The sequence below is a fragment of the Olea europaea genome, unplaced genomic scaffold (assembly GCF_002742605.1).
Source record: "Olea europaea var. sylvestris unplaced genomic scaffold, O_europaea_v1 scaffold273, whole genome shotgun sequence".
Taxonomy (NCBI): Eukaryota; Viridiplantae; Streptophyta; class Magnoliopsida; order Lamiales; family Oleaceae; genus Olea; species Olea europaea.
Window position 1 is genome coordinate 314605 of NW_019245723.1, and position 18480 is coordinate 333084.

The 18480-nt window shown below is 34.9% G+C and overlaps 1 long non-coding RNA gene across 1 annotated transcript; it reads left to right on the forward strand.

The window, feature by feature from the left end:
• The first annotated feature begins 1090 nt into the window (after nucleotides 1–1090).
• On the forward strand, nucleotides 1091–3307 carry LOC111383648. The gene is made up of 3 exons (XR_002700775.1): nucleotides 1091–1330; nucleotides 2180–2253; nucleotides 3046–3307. It is a non-coding gene; the product is annotated as an uncharacterized LOC111383648 (long non-coding RNA).
• Nucleotides 3308–18480: the final 15173 nt, after the last annotated feature.

Here is an 18480-nt window from a genome sequence, read left to right on the forward strand (position 1 = left end):
ATAAGATTCATGCATTCCATGCTAATTACATTTTCATTTGCATCAATTTCCTAATTGCTTTCTCTTAAAAACGTGTGTTTGATCATCGAGACTTTAAAATCTTTATATAATGATGATCTTTGACTCCTTAACCTAAGTAGTGAATTTCACATTGAGCTATGAGAGAAAAATTAGGTTAACTAAGTGCTGAAGATTAGCTTGGTAAGTAATGGAAATCGAAAAGGTCAGAAATTAGTATCGACAAAGGTTCAAGCTTTCCATTCGGTGGATCGAGGTCATCTTAAACCCTAGATAGGTAATTGACACATTTGGAATGTGAGGCATGAAATGAAATGATCACAACGCAATAATATATGTCTCATATGACATTATAAATATTGAGGTGCGAATTGTTGAAATCGGTTGAGAATCGGGTAAGAAATTAAATGAACGGTTGAGAAATTAACTCTATAAAATACTTTGGGATCTTAGGACAGGTGAAATGGATTTTAAACATGCCAAAATAAGCCAAGGATACTTGGTTTGTGCCTGCAAAGATAGATATAAAATCAGATTTTTGGTACAAGTGACCACCTCATGCTTGAACACCTCGCGCTTGGGATGTTTATCATTTTAGTACTCAATTCCTTCAACCTTAAGGCATCAATCTCGTGTCTACTCCCTAAGTACTTAATATAGGATGGATATAAATCTTAAAATTCACAAATGCATCCAAATATAATGGTTGAAAGTCAAGTATGGCTGCAATGAAGACACATCGTGCTTGGACACCTCATGCTTGGGATAGTTGTCATGTTAACACCCAATTCCTTTGGGATTAAGGCATCAATTTCGTGTCATACTCCCTAAGAACTGAATATAGGACGAATATATATATTTTATATCATAAATGGATCCAAAGATAATAGTAAGAAAGTCAAATGTTGCTGCAACGGAGACACCTCCTACTTACCTTGTGAAAACTTGTCAATCTAACATTTAATTCCTTCAGTCTTAAGACTTCCAGCACGTCTCCTAAATCATTATCACTTTATATTAGATATATATACATCTTATAAGACACATATGCCTCCATATAAGGTAAGGGAAAGGTCAAAGTTTGCTGCATGAATACACCTCCTGCTTGGACAGCTCATGTTTTGATGATACTTGTCTTTTAATTACACTTTCCTTCATCCTTAAGCATCATTCACGACTCCAACCCTTGAGGCTACTTATACATCTCTTGGATAAGAAATTTAAACCTCTAAATATATCCCCAAGTGAAAGGGAGAGCAAAGGAAGCAAAGAGAGATAGAAAAGTAAGAAGCTGGGATTGCAGTTTGTAAAGGTTAGTTAAAGTCACGGTTTTGAAGTTTTTCTTTAGTCCTTTTGGGTGTTTTATAATATTTTAAACCTCTAAACTTACTTGAGGTTAATTATAAGGGCTCTTGATGATTTTATGATGTCAAAAAGACGGGTAATCAAGTACAAGAACCCGAAAGAAACCAACAGAAATAGAGATGTGTTGATTGATGAATTTGGATGGTTTAAACTTTGATTTTGGATAATACTTAAGATATAACTTGTATCTATGTAAATGAATGTTTTTAAATGATATTTATGAGGATATAAATGGCCTTCTAATAGCCTGAAATCCGATTGGTAACATGCTAATAAAATAGAAACCGAAAACTGTCACAATGGAAACTGTCTGATTTTAATGTTGTAGAAATGGACTATTTTGAGGCTGAGAACACTTTACTTGTCACGACTTTAGAGGATGATTACCTTCACATACATGTTATAGAAATATGGTAAAAATTTCGGAGTCATTGGATATAGATGAGGGGGTGAAAAGGGATTGGAAAAATAATTGGACGGCAAGGGAAATCTGAAAACAGATTCTGTCCAATTTTGTGTTTAATATGATTTCACCCTTTACATGTACATTAATCATCTCTTGGGCCTAGAAAATAGATTCTAAGGGTACTAGGTTGTCAACAACAATTGGATGATGTTGACGTTCATAATTTGTCTCGAGAAATAGCGAGATTTATGGGATAAGTTTGTAGTGTCATTGGTAACTTGAAATGATGATTCCGTCTAAATTATTTTGGTGAGAAGGGATGTATTTTAGGATTTTTTGCGTTAAGGTTATTAAATTGAGGATTCCCTTTAATATTAAATGGTAATGCAGGTGATTTTCCAACTTCGAGTGAAAAAGGATATTGATCTAATCTCCATAGAAGCTTGCACACACAAAGGTGAAAGGTAAGTGAAAATCCATTTACAACTGCGATGCAAGAACCTAGTATATGTGACATAGTAATATTGAAATATATAAATAACTTTGATAAGGGGCTTATAGCACATCATATGGTGGTTACGATCATTGAGTATGAGGTTGCGAAACCTATTGACGTCGATTTTCATTAAATACATCATTGATGAGTATTTTCATATGCATGCACGACATGTGACATGGTTGAAAATCCTGCATGCAAAACATGATTTCAAAGTGAGTTTCATTATAAATGTTTTATTGACCACTACTAGGGCACCGAGGCATGTGAGGCATGCTTATGTGATATGTTTGGCATTGCTGGTGCTACTTCTTGGGTAATTGCAGAGGTAGATAGGGGATGGGCCTTTGGTGATCACGGGAGGGCGGACCACTCGATTGTGCCCTTGTGATATTATGATAATTGGCACTGCCAGGTGGGAAACTTCTTGGGTGATCATAGGGATAGTCAGGGGATGAGCCTCTAGTGGTCACAAGAGGATGGTCCACTCATCGGTGTCGATTTCATATTGGCCATTTGATTATTGATATTGATATTATGCAGAGCTCTATCTGGTGCATAGTAGGTGGGTCAAGGGCCCAATGAAATGAAAGATTTCAAGTGAAATGATTTCTAGTCGACTTTGACGAATATTGAAATATGATTTTTTTTTTATCATGATATTTAAAGTATATGGCATGGTCATATGTCGTTATTACTCATGTTCAGGACATGCATGATTTTGCTTACTAAACATTGGCTTATAGTTCTTGCATTGTAGGTGAGCATGGAACTACATAGAGGGCATGGTTAGTTGTGGAGCACCTACAGGATTCTAGAGTTCGATGTACATGGATGACGACCTGTAGGGTTATTTTGTAGGCTACTATCTGTTGGGTTATATTTTGGAATCCTATATAGTATACTTTTGAAATGGCCTGCAGACATGTTCATAAGCTCAGAATATATATGTTGGATTATGGCGATGTGATTTTAGGTTTCGATATGTTATATGATCATGTCACATGTGATTAGAAGTTATCAAACTTGAAAAAAAATATATGTAAAATTCTATATCTAGGCTGTGTATAGATATCAATGTTAATTTTGGGGCGTGACACAATTGGCCAAAAAGGAACAAACCTGAAGTTATCATGAAATACAAAAACCACTTTTCATTGGCTCGATTTAATCGAATTAGACTAGCAATTCGCCAAAAACAAACAACCCCAAAGTTATCAAGAAATCAAAGCCCTCTTTTCATTGGCTCGATTCCAATCGAATTAGACAAGCAATTCGCCAAAAACAAACAACCCCGAAGTTATCAAGAAATCAAAGCCCACTTTTCATTGGCTCGATTCCAATCAAGTTAGACTTACAATTCATCGAAAACGAACAAACCTAAGTTATCATGAAATCAAAAACCACTTTTCACTGGCTCGATTCCAATCGAATTAGACTAGCAATTCGACAAAAACGAATAAACCCGAAGTTTTCATGAAATCATAAGCCACTTTTCATTGGCTAGATTCCAAACGAATTTGACTAGCAAGTCACCGAAAATGAACAAACCCGAAGTTATCATGAAATCAAAAATAACTTTTCACTGGCTTGATTCCAATCGAATTAGACTTGAAATTTGACAAAAATGAACAAATCCGAAGTTTTAATGAAACCAAAAACCGCATTTCATTGGCTCGATTCCAATCAAATTAGACTAACAATTGGCCAAAAACAAACAAACCCGAAGCTTTCATAAAATCAAAAGCCACTTTTCATTGGCTCAGTTCCAATGGAATTAGATTAGCAATTCGACAAAAATGAACAAACTCGAAGTAGACATGAAATCAAAAACCACTTTTCATTATCTCGATTCAATTCGATTTAGACAAGCAATTCCCCCAATAACGAAAAAACCCAAAGTTATCATGAAAGCAAATGCCACTTTTCATTGCCTCGATTCAAATCAAACTAGACTAGCAATTCACCAAAAATGAACAAAATCCGAAGTTGTCGTGAAATCAAAGGCCACTTTTCATTGGCTCGATTCCAATCAAATTAGACAAACAATTCGCCATAAACGAACTAACCCGAAGTTATCATGAAATCAAAAACCACTTTTCATTGGCTCGATTCCAATCAAAATAGACTAGTAATTCACCAAAACGAACAAACTCGAAGTTACCATGAAATCAAAAGCCATTGTTCATTGGCTCGATTCCAATCAAATTAGACTAGCAATTCGCAAAAAATGAACCAACCCAAAGTTATCATTAAATCAAAACCACTTTTCATTGGCTCGACTCCAATCGAATTAGACTAGAAATTCGCCAAAAACAAAGAAACCCGAAGTTATCACAAAATTGTAGACCACTTTACATTGGCTCGATTCCAAACGAATTAGACTAGCAAGTCGTCGAAAACGAACGAACCCGAAGTTATCATGAAATCAAAAACCACTTTTCATTGGCTCGATTCCAATCGAATTAGACTTGCAATTCGCAAAAAACAAACAAGCCCGAAGTTATCATTAAATCAAAAACCACTTTTCATTGCCTCGATTCCAAACGAATTAGACTAGCAAGTCGTCGAAAACGAACAAATTCGAAGTTATCATGAAATCAAAAACCACTTTTCATTGGCTCGATTCCAATCGAATTAGACTAGCAATTCACAAAAAACAAACAAACCCAAAGCTATCATTAAATCAAAAATTACTTTTCATTGGCTTGATTCCAATCGAATTAGACTAGCAATTCACCAAAAATGAACAACCTGAAGTTATCATGAAATCATAAACCACTTTTTGTTGGCTCGATTCCAAACAATGTAGACTAGCAAGTTGCCGAAAACGATTAAACCTGAAGTTATCATGAAATCAAAAACAACTTTCCAATGGCTCGATTCAAATCGAATTAGACTTACAATTCGCAAAAAACGAACATACCCGATGTTATCTTGAAATCAAAAACCACTTTTCATTAGATCAATTAAAATCGAATTAGACTAGCAATTCGCCAAAAAGGAACAAACTCGAAGTTATCATGAAATGATAAGCCACTTTTCATTAGAAAGATTCCAAACGAATTAGACTGGCAAGTCGACGAAAATGAACAAACCCGAAGTTATCATGAAATCAAAAACCACTTTTCCCTGGCTCGATTCCAATCGAATTAGACTAGCAATTCGCCAAAAACGAACAATCCCGAAAATGTCATGAAATCAAAAACCGCTTTTCATTGGCTTGATTCCAATCAAATTAGACTAGCAATTCACCAAAAACGAACAAACCCGAAGTTATCATGAAATGAAATGCCACTTTTCATTGGATCAATTCCAATTGAAATAGATTAGGAATTCGCCAAAAATGAAGAAACCCGAAGTTATCTTGAAATCTAAATCCACTTTCCATTGGCTCGATTCCAATCGAATTAGGCCAGCAATTCGCCAAGAACGAAAAGACCCAAAGTTATCATGAAATCAAGTGCCACTTTTCATTGGCTCAATTCAAATCGAGTTAGACTAGCAATTCGAAAAAAATGAATAAAACCCGAAGTTATCGTTAAATCAAAAGCCACTTTTCAATGGCTTGATTCCAATCGAATTAGACAAGCAATTCGCCATAAACGAACTAACCCGAAGTTATCATAAAATCAAAAACCACTTTTCATTGGTTCGATTCCAATCGAATTAGACTAGCAATTCGCCAAAAAGAACAAACCCGAAGTTATCATGAAATCAAAAACAACTTTTCATTGGATCGATTCCAATCGAATTAGACTTGGAATTCGCCAAAACGAAAAAATCCGAAGTGATCCTGTAATCAAAAGTCACTTTTAATTGACTCGATTCCAATTGAATTAGACTAGAAATTCGCAAAAAACGAACAAAATCAAAGTTATCATGAAATCAAAAACCACTTTCTATTGGCTCGATTCCAATCGAATTAGACTACCAATTCGCCAAAAACAAACAGACACGAAGTTATCATGAAATCATAAACCGCTTTACATTTGCTCGATTACAATCAAATTAGACTAGCAACTCGCCAAAACAAACAAACCCGAAGTTATCATGAAATCAAAAGCCACTTTTCATTGGATCGATTCCAATCGAAATAGATTAGGAATTCGCAAAAATTGAAGAAACCCGAAGTTATAATGAAATCTAAAACCACTTTTCATTGACTCGATTCCAATCGAATTAGACTAGCAATTCGCCAATAACTAAAAGACCCAAAGTTATCATGAAATCAAGTGCCACATTTCATTGGCTCAATTCAATTCGAAATAGACAAGCAATTCGCCAAAAATGAATAAAACCTGAAGTTATCATGAAATCAAAAGCCACTTTCCAATGGCTTGATTCCAATCGAATTAGACAAGCAATTCGCCATAAACGAACTAACCCGAAGTTATCATGAAATAAAAAACCACTTTTCATTGGCTCGATTCCAATCGAATTAGAATAGCAATTCGCCAAAAACGAACAAACTCGAAGTTATCATGAAATCAAAAGCAACTTTTCATTGGATCGATTCCAATCGAATTAGACTTGGAATTTGCCAAAAACGAAAAAACCTGAAGTGATCATGTAATCAAAAGTCACATTTCATTAGCTCGATTCCAATCGAATTAGACTAGCAATTCGCCAAAAATGAACAAACCCGAAGTTATCATGAAATCAAAATTGGCTCAATTCCAATCGAATTAGACTAGAAATTTGCCAAAAACGAACAAAGTCGAAGTTATCATGAAATTAAAAACCACTTTCCATTGGCTCGATTCCAATCGAATTAGACTAGCAATTCGCCAAAAATAAACAAACACGAAGTTATCATGAAATCAAAAACCACTTTAAATTTGCTCGATTCCAATCAAATTAGACTAGAATCTCGCCAAAAACAAACAAACCCGAAGTTCTCATGAAATCAAAAGCCACTTTTCATTTGGTCGATTCCAATCGAATTAGACTAGCAACTCGCCAAAAACGAACAAACCCGAAGTTATCATGTAATCAAAATCCACTTTTAATTGGCTTGATTCCAATCGAATAAGACTCGCATTTCGCTTAAAACGAACAAACCCGAAGTTATCATAAAATCAAAAACCACTTTTCATTGGCTCGATTCCAATCGAATTAGACTAGCAATTCACCAAAATAAACAAACCCAAAGTTATCATGAAATCAAAAGCCACTTTTCATTGGCTCGATTCTAATCAAATTAGACAAGCAATTCGCAAAAAATGAACAAACCCAAAGTTATCATTAAATCAAAAACCACTTTTCTTTGGCTCGATTCCAATCGAATTAGACTAGCAATTCGCCAAAAACGAACAAACCCGAAGTTATCATGAAATCATAAACCACTTTTCATTGGCTCGATTCAAATCGTATTAGACTAGCAATTCGCCAAAAATGAAGAAACCCGAAGTTATAATGAAATCATAAACCACTTTTCATTGGCTAGATTCCAAACGAATTAGACTAGCAAGTCGCCGAAAATGAACAAACCCGAAGTTATCATGAAATCAAAAACCAATTTTCACTGGCTCGATTCCAATCGAATTAGGCTAGTAATTTGCCAAAACAAACAAACCCGAAGTTTTCATGAAACCAAAAACCGCTTTTCATTGGCTCGATTCCAATCGAGTTTGACTAGCAATTCGCCAAAAACGAACAACCCGAAATTATCATTAAATAAAAAGCCACCTTTCATTGGCTTGATTCCAATCGAATTAGACTAGCAATTCACAAAAAGCGAACAAACCCAAAGTTATCATTAAATCAAAAACCACTTATAATTGGCTCGATTCCAATCGAATTAGACTAGCAATTGCCAAAAATAAACAACCCGACGTTATCATGAAATCGTAAGCTACTTTTCATTGGCTAGATTCCAAACGAATTAGACTAGCAAGTCGCCGAAAATGAACAAACCCGAAGTTATCATGAAATCAAAAACCACTTTTCACTGGCTCAATTTCAATCGAATTAGACTAGCAATTCGCCAAAAATGAACAAACCCGAAGTTTCCATTAAATCAAAAATTGCTTTTCATTGACTCGATTCCAATCGAATTGGACTAGCAATTCACTAAAAACGAACAAACCAATAGTTATCATGAAATCATAAACCACTTTTCATTGGCTCGATTCCAAACGAATTAGACTAGCAAGTAGTCGAAAATGAACAAAGTCAAAGTTATCAAGTAATCAAAATCCACTTTTCATTGGCTCAATTCCAATCGAATTAAACTAGCCACAAACCAAAAACGAAAAAACCCGAAGTTATCTTGAAATCAAAAATAACTTTTCTTTGTCTCAATTCCAATCGAATTAGACTAGCAATTCACCAAAATGAACAAATTCGAAGTTATCAAGAAAACAAAAACCACTTTTCATTGGCTCGATTCAAATCGAATTAGACCAGCAATTCGCCAAAAAGGAACAAACCCAAAGTTATCATGAAATCATAAACCACTTTTCATTGGCTCGATTCCGAACGAATTAGACTAGCAAGTCGTCGAAAACAACCAAAGCTAAAGTTATCATGAAATCAAAAATCACTTTTCATTGGCTCGATTCCAATCGAATTAGACTAGCAATTCACAAAAAACTAACAAACCCAGGGTTATCATTAAATCAAAAACCACTTTTAATTGGCTCGATTCCAATCGAATTAGACTAGCAATTCACAAAAAACTAACAAACCCAGGGTTATCATTAAATCAAAAACCACTTTTAATTGGCTCGATTCCAATCGAATTAGACTAGCAATTGCCAAAAATGAACAACCCGAAGTTATCTTGAAATCATAAAACACTTTTAATTGGCTCAATTCCAAACGATTTAGAATAGCAAGTCGTCGAAAAAATTTATCATGAAATCAAAAACCACTTTTCATTGGCTCGATTCAAATCGAATTAGACTTGCAATTCGCAAAAAATGAACAAACCCGAAGTCATCATGAAATCAAAAACCACTTTTCATTAGATCGATTAAAATCGAATTAAACTGGCAATTCGCCAAAAACGAACAAACCAGAAGTTATCATGAAATGATAAGCCACTTTTCATTGGCTAGATTCCAAACGAATTAGACTAGCAAGTCGTCGAAAACGAGCAAACCCAAAGTTATCATGAAATGATAAGCCACTTTTCATTGGCTAGATTCCAAACGAATTAGACTAGCAAGTCGTCGAAAACGAGCAAACCCAAAGTTATCATGAAATCAAAAACCACTTTTCACTAGCTCGATTCCAATCGAATAAGACTAGAAGTTCGCCAAAAATGAACAATCATGAAGTTATCATGAAATCAAATACCGCTTTTCATTGGCTCGATTCCAATCGAATTAGACTAGAAATTTGCCAAAAACGAACAAACCTGAAGTTATCATGAAATCAAAAGCCACTTTTCATTGGCTCGATTCCAATCGAAATAGATTAGAAATTCGCCAAAAATGAAGAAACCCGAAGTTTTCACGAAATCTAAAACCACTTTTCATTGGCTCGATTCCAATCGAATTAGACAAGCAATTCGCCAAAAATGAAAAAACCTAAAGTTATCATTAAATCAAGTGCCACTTTTCATTGGCTCCATTCAAAACGAATAGGACTGGCAATTTACCAAAAATGAACAAAACCCGAAGTTGTCGTGAAACCAAAAGCCACTTGTCATTGGCTCGATTCCAATCGAAATAGATTAGGAATTCGTCAAAAATGAAGAAACTCGAAGTTATCATGAAATCTAAAACCACTTTTCATTGGCTCGATTCCACTCGAATTCGACTAGCAATTCGCCAATAACGAAAAAACCCTTAGTTATCGTGAAATCAAAAGCCACTTTTCATTGGCTCCATTCAAATCGAATGAGACAAGCAATTCGCCAAAAATGAACAAAAGCTAAAGTTGTCGTGAAATCAAAAGCCACTTTTCATTGGCTTGATTCCAATCGATTTAGACAAGCAATTCGCCATAAACGAACTAACCCGAAGTTACCATGAAATCAAAAATCACTTTTCATTGGCTCGATTCCAATCGAACTTGACTAGAAATTCGCCAAAAACGAACAAACCCGAAGTTATCATGAAATCAAAAATAACTTTTCATTGGATCGATTCCAATCGAATTAGACTAGAAATTCACCAAAAACGAAAAAACCCAAAGTGATCATGTAATCAAAAGTCACTTTTCATTGGCTCAATTCCAATCGAATTAGACTAGCAATTCTCCAAAAATGAACAAACTCAAAGTTATCATGAAGTCAAAATTGGCTCGATTCCAATCGAATTAGACTAGAAATTCACCAAAAACGAAAAAAATCGAAGTTATCATGAAATCAAAAACCACTTTTCATTGGCTTGATTCCAATCGAATTAGACAAGCAATTCGCCAAAAACAAACAAACCCGAAGTTATCATGAAATCAAAAACCACTTTTCATTTGCTCGATTCCAATTGAATTAGACTAGCAATTTGCCAAAAAGGAACAAACGCGAAGTTATCATGAAATCAAAAACAACTTTTCATTGGCTCCATTCCAATTGAATTAGTCTAGACATTCGCCAAAAATGAACAAACCCGAAGTTATCAAGTAATGGAAATTCACTTTTCTTTGGCTCGATTCCAATCGAATTAGACTAGCTATTAACCAAGAACGAACAAATCCAAAGTTATCATGAAATCAAAAATCACTTTTCATTGGCTCGATTCCAATCGAACTAGACTAGAAATTTGCCAAAAACGAACAAACCCGAAGTTACCATGAAATCAAAAATAACTTTTCATTGGATCGATTCCAATCGAATTAGACTAGAAATTCACCAAAAACGAAAAAACCCAAAGTGATCACGAAATCAAAAGTCACTTTTCAGTGGCTCGATTCCAATCGAATTAGACTAGTAATTCTCCAAAAATGAACAAACTCAAAGTTATCATGAAGTCAAAATTGGCTCGATTCATTGGCTTGATTCCAATTGAATTGGATTCGCCAAAAACGAACAAACCCGAAGTTATCATGAAATCAAAAATCACTTTTCATTAGCTCGATTCCAATTGAATTAGACTAGCAATTTGCCAAAAAGGAACAAACCCGAAGTTATCATGAAATCAAAAACAACTTTTCATTGGCTCTATTCCAATCGAATTAGACTAGACATTCGCCAAAAATGAACAAACCCGAAGTTATCAAGTAATCAAAATCCACTTTTCTTTGGCTCGATTCCAGTCGAATTAGACTAGCTATTAACTAAGAACGAACAAACCCAAAGTTATCATGAAATCAAAAACCACTTTTCAATGGCTTGATTCCAATCGAATTAGACTAGCAATTCCCCAAAAACGAACAAACCCGAAGTTGTCAAGTAATCAAAATCCACTTTTCATTAGCCCGATTCCAATCGAATTAGACTAGAAAGTCGTCGAAAACGATCAAACCCAAAGTTACCATGAAATCAAAAGCCACTTTTCACTAGCTTGATTCCAATCGAATTGGACTAGCAATTCGCCAAAAACGAACAAACTCGAAGTTTTCATGAAATCAAAACTTTTTCTTTCATTGGATCGATTCTAATTGAATTAGACTTGCAATTCGCCAAAAATGAACAAACCCGAAGTTATCATGAAATCATAAACCACTTTTCATTGGCTCGATTCCAAACGAATTAGATTAGCAAGTTGCCGAAAATGAACAAACCCAAAGTCATCATGAAATAAAAAACCACTTTTCATTGGCTTGATTCCAATCGAATTAGACTAGCAATTCGCCAAAAATGAGCAAACCCAAAGTTATCAAGTAATCAAAATCCACTTTTCATTGTCTCGATTCCAATCGAATTAGACTAGCTATTATCTTAAAATGAACAAACCTGAAATTATCACAAAATCAAAAGCCACTTTTCATTGGTCGATTCCAATCGAATTTGATTAACAATTCGCCAAAAAAGAACAAACCCAAAGTTAACATGTAATCAAAAGACTCTTTTCATTGGCTTGATTCCAATCGAATTAGATTCGCCAAAAACGAACGAACCTGATGTTATGATGAAATCAAAAACCACTTTTCATCGGCTCGATTCCAATTGAATTAGACTAGCAATTTGCCAAAAAGGAACAAACCTAAAGTTCTCATGAAATCAAAAACAACTTTTCATTGGCTCTATTCCAATCGAATTAGACTAGACATTCGCAAAAAACGAACAAACCCGAAGTTATCAAGTAATCAAAATCCACTTTTCTTTGGCTCGATTCCAATTGAATTAGACTAGCTATTAACCAAGAACGAACAAACCCAAAGTTATCATGAAATCAAAAACCACTTTTCATTGGCTCAATTCCAATCGAATTAGACTAGAAATTCTCCAAAAACAAACAAACCCGAAGTTGTCAAGTAATCAAAATCCACTTTTCATTAGCCCGATTCCAATCGAATTAGACTAGAAAGTCGCTGAAAACGATCAAACCCGAAATTACCATGAAGTCAAAAGTCACTTTTCACTGGCTCAATTCCAATCGAATTAGACTAGCAATTCGTCAAAAATGAACAAACCCAAAGTTTTCATGAAATCAAAACTTTTTTTTTCATTGGATCGATTCCAATCGAATTAGACTAGCAATTCGCCAAAAATGAACAAACCCGAAGTTACCATGAAATCATAAACCACTTTTCATTGGCTCGATTCCAAACGTATTAGATTAGCAAATCACCGAAAATGAACAAACCCAAAGTAATCATGAAATAAAAAACCACTTTTCATTAGCTCGATTCCAATCGAATTAGACTAGCAATTCCCCAAAAATGAGCAAACCCAAAGTTATCAAGTAATCAATATCCACTTTTCATTGGCTCGGTTCCAATCGAATTAGACTAGCTATTATCCAAAAATGAACAAACCCAAAGTTATCACGAAATCAAAAGCCACTTTTCATTGGTCGATTCCAATCGAGTTTGATTAGCGATTCGCCAAAAAAGAATAAAGCCGAAGTTAACATGTAATCAAAAGCCTCTTTTCATTGGCTTGATTCCAATCGAATTAAATTCGCCAAAAATGAACAAACCCGAAGTTATCATGAAATCAAAAACCACTTTTCATTAGATTGATTAAAATCGAATTAGACTAGCAATTCGCCAAAAACGAACAAACCCGAAGTTATCATGAAATGATAAGCCACTTTTCATTGGCTAAATTCCAAACGAATTAGACTAGAAAGTCATCGAAAACGAACAAACCCGAAGTTATCATGAAATCAAAAACCACTTTTCACCGGCTCGATTCCAATCGAATAAGGCTAGTAATTCCCCAAAAACGAACAATCCTGAAGTTGTCATGAAATCAAAAATTGCTTTTCATTGGCTCGATTCCTATCGAATTAGACTAGCAATTCGCCAAAAACAAACAAACCCGAAGTTATCAAGTAATCAAAATCCACTTTTCATTGTCCCGATTCCAATCAAATTACACTAGCAAGTCGCTGAAAATGAACAAACCCGAAGTTATCATGTAATCAAAAACCACTTTTCACTGGTTCTATTCCAATCGAATTAGACTAGCAATTCGCCAAAAATGAACAAACCCGAAGTTTTCATGAAATCAAAAATTGCTTTTCATGGGCTCAATTCCAATCAATTTAGACTAGCAATTTGCCAAAAATGAAGAAACCCGAAGTTATCATGAAATCATAAACCACTTTTCATTGGCTCGATTCCAAACGAAGTAGACTAGCATGTCGCCGAAAACGAACAAACCCGAAGTTATCATGAAATCAGAAACTACTTTTCATTGGCTCGATTCCAATCGAATAAGACTAGCAATTTGCCAAAAAGAAACATGCCCGAACTTATCGTGAAATCAAAAATAACTTTTCATTGGCTCGATTTCAATCGAATTAGACTAAACATTCGCTAAAAATGAACAAACCCGAAGTTATCTAGTAATCAAAATCCACTTTTCTTTGGCTCGATTCCAATCGATTTAGACTAGCAAGTCATCGAAAACTATTAAACATCGAAGCTATCATGAAATCAAAAACCACTTTTCATTGGCTCGATTCAAATCGAATTAGACTTGCAATTCGCAAAAAATGAACAACCCCGAAGTTATCATGAAATCAAAAGCCACTTTTCATTAGATCGATTAAAATCGAATTAGACTAGCAATTCGCCAAAAATGAACAAACCCAAAGTTATCATGAAATTATAAGCCACTTTTCATTGGCTAAATTCCAACCGAATTAGACTAAGAAGTTGTTGAAAACGAACAAACCCGAAGTTATCATGAAATCAAAAACCACTTTTCACTGGCTTGATTCCAATCAAATAAGACTAGCAATTCGCCAAAAATGAACAATCCCGAAGTTGTCATGAAATAAAAAAACCGCTTTTCATTGGCTCGATTCCAATCGAATTACACTAGCAAGTCACCGAAAATGAACAAACCCGAAGTTATCATGAAATCAAAAACCACTTTTTACAGGTTTGATTCCAATCGAATTAGACTAGCAATTCACCACAAATGAACAAGCCCAAAGTTTTCTTGAAATCAAAAATTGCTTTTGATGGGCTCGATTCCAATCAAATTAGACTAGCAATTCGCCAAAAATGAACAAACCCGAAGTTATCATGAAATCATAAGCCACTTTTAATTGCTTCGATTCCAAACGATTTAGACTAGCAAGTCGTCGAAAACGATTAAACCCGAATTTATCATGAAATCAAAAACCACTTTTCATTGGCTCGATTCAAATCAAATTAGTCTTGCAATTCGCAAAAAAGAACAAACCCGAAGTTATCATGAAATCAAAAACAACTTTTCATTAGATCGATTAAAATCGAATTAGACTAGCAATTCGCCAAAAACGAACAAACCCGAATTTATCATGAAATGATAAGCCACTTTTCATTGGCTAAATTCCAAACGAATTAGACTAGGAAGTCGTCGAAAATGCACAAACCCAATGTTATCATGAAATCAAAAACCACTTTTCACTGGCTCGATTCCAATCGAATAAGACTAGCAATTCGCCAAAAACAAACAATCCCGAAGTTGTAACGAAATTAAAAACCGCATTTCTTTGGATCGATTCCAATCGAATTAGACTAGCAATTTTCAAAAAATGAACAAAATCGAAATCATCATGTAATCAAAATCCACTTTTCATTGTCCCGATTCCAATCGAATTACACTAGCAAGTCACCGAAATCGAACAAACCCGAAGTTATAATGAAATCAAAAACCACTTTTCACTGGTTCGACTCCAATCGAATTAGACTAGCAATTTGCCAAAAATGAAAAAACCCGACGTTTTCATGAAATCATAAACCACTTTTCATTGGCTCGATTCCAATCGAATTAGACTAGCAATTCGCCAAAAACGAACAAACCCAAAGTTATCAAGTAATCAAAATCAACTATACATTGGCTCGATTCCAATTGAATTAGACTAGCTATTAACTAACAACGAACAACCCCGAAGTTATCACGAAATCAAAAGCCACTTTTCATTTGTCGATTCCAATTGAATTAGACTAGAAATTCACCAAAAACGAACGAACCCGAAATTAACATGTAATCAAAAGCCTCTTTTCATTGGCTCAATTCCAATCGAATTAGATTCGCCAAAAACGAACAAACCCGAAGTTATCATGAAATCAAAAACTACTTTTCATTAGCTCGATTCCAATCGAATTAGACTAGCAATTTGCCAAAAAGAAACATACCCGAACTTATCATGAAATCAAAAACGACTTTTCATTGGCTCGATTCCAATTGAATTAGACTCGACATTCGCCAAAAATGAACAAACCCGAAGTTATCAAGTAATCAAAATCCACTTTTCTTTGGCTCGACTCCAATCGAATTAGACTTGCAATTCGCAAAAAATGAACAAACCCGAAGTTATCATGAAATCAAAAACCACTTTTTATTAGATCAATTAAAATAGAATTAGACTAGCAATTCGTCAAATAAGAACAAACCCGAAGTTATCTTGAAACGATAAGCCACTTTTCATTGGCTAGATTCCAAATGAATTAGACTAGCAAGTCGCCGAAAACAAAAAAGCCCGAAGTTATCATGAAATGAAATCCACTTTTCACTGGCTCGATTCCAATCGAATAAGACTAGGAATCCGCCAAAACGAACAATCCCGAAGTTGTCATGAAATCAAAAATCGATTTTCATTGGCTCGATTCCAATCGATTAATACTAGCAATTCGCCAAAAAATGAACAAACCCGAAGTTATCATGAAATCAAAAGCCACTTTTCATTGGCGTGATTCCAATCGAAATAGATTAGGAATTCGCCAAAAATGAAGAAACCCGAAGTTATCATGAAATCTAAAACCACTGTTCATTAGCTGGTTTCCAATCGAATTAGACTAGCAATTCGCCAATAAGGAAAAAACCTAAAGTTATCATGAAATCAAGTGCCACTTTTCATTGCCTCAATTCAAATCGAATTAGACTAGCAATTCACCAAAAATGAACAAAATCTGAAGTTGTCGTGAAATCAAAAGCCACTTTTCGTTGGCTCGATTCCAATCGAATTAGACAAGTGATTCGCCATAAAAGAACTAACCCGAAGTTATCACCAAATCAAAAACCACTTTTCATTGGCTCGATTCCAATCGAATTAGACCAGCAATTCGCCAAAAACGGAGGAACCCGAAGTTATCATGAAATCAAAAACAACTTTTCGTTGGATCGATTCCAATTGAATTAGACTAGGAATTCACAAAAAATGAAAAAACCGGAAGTGATCATGTATTCAAAAGTCACTTTTTATTGACTCGATTCCAATCGAATTAGACTAGCAATTCGCCAAAAACGAACAAACCCGAAGTTATCATGAAATGAAAATTGGCTCAATTCCAATCGAATTAGACTAGAAATTCGCCAAAAACGAACAAAATCGAAGTTATCATGAAATCAAAAACCACTTTTCATTGGCTCGATTCCAATCGAATTAGACTAGAAATTTGCCAAAAACGAATAAAATCGAAGTTATCATGAAATCAAAAACCACTTTTCCTTGGCTCGATTCCAATCGAATTAGACTAGCAATTCGCCAAGACCAAACAAAGCCGAAGTTATCATGAAATAAAAAACCACTTTTCATTTCCTCGATTCCAATCAAATTAGACCAGCAATTCGCCAAAAAAAAAAAACAAACACGAAGTTATCATGAAATCAAAAGCCACTTTTCATTTGCTCGATTCCTATCGAATTAGACTAGCAACTCGCTAAAAGCGAACAAACCCGAAGTTATAATGTAATCCAAAGCCACTTTTAGTTGGCTCGATTCCAATCGAATTAGACTCGCAATTCGTCAAAAGGAACAAACACGAAGTTATCATGAAATCAAAAACCTCTTTTCATTGGCTCGATTCCAATCGAATTAGACTCACAACTAGCCAAAAACGAACAACCCCGAAGTTATCATGAAATCAAAAACCACTTTTCACTGGCTCGATTCCAATCGAATTGGACAAGTAATTCGCCAAAAATGAACTAATCCAAAGTTATAACGAAATCAAATGCCACTTTTCATTGGCTCGATTCCATTCAAATTAGACCAACAATTCGCCAAAAACAAACAAACCCGAAGTTATCGTGAAATCAAAACCTCTTTCATTGGCTCGATTCCATTCAAATTAGACCAACAATTCGCCAAAAACAAACAAACCCGAAGTTATCGTGAAATCAAAACCTCTTTCATTGGCTCGATTCCATTCAAATTAGACCAACAATTCGCCAAAAACAAACAAACCCGAAGTTATCGTGAAATCAAAACCTCTTTCATTGGCTCGATTCCATTCAAATTAGACCAACAATTCGCCAAAAACAAACAAACCCGAAGTTATCGTGAAATCAAAACCTCTTTCATTGGCTCGATTCCATTCAAATTAGACCAACAATTCGCCAAAAACAAACAAACCCGAAGTTATCGTGAAATCAAAACCTCTTTCATTGGCTCGATTCCATTCAAATTAGACCAACAATTCGCCAAAAACAAACAAACCCGAAGTTATCGTGAAATCAAAACCTCTTTCATTGGCTCGATTCCATTCAAATTAGACCAACAATTCGCCAAAAACAAACAAACCCGAAGTTATCGTGAAATCAAAACCTCTTTCATTGGCTCGATTCCATTCAAATTAGACCAACAATTCGCCAAAAACAAACAAACCCGAAGTTATCGTGAAATCAAAACCTCTT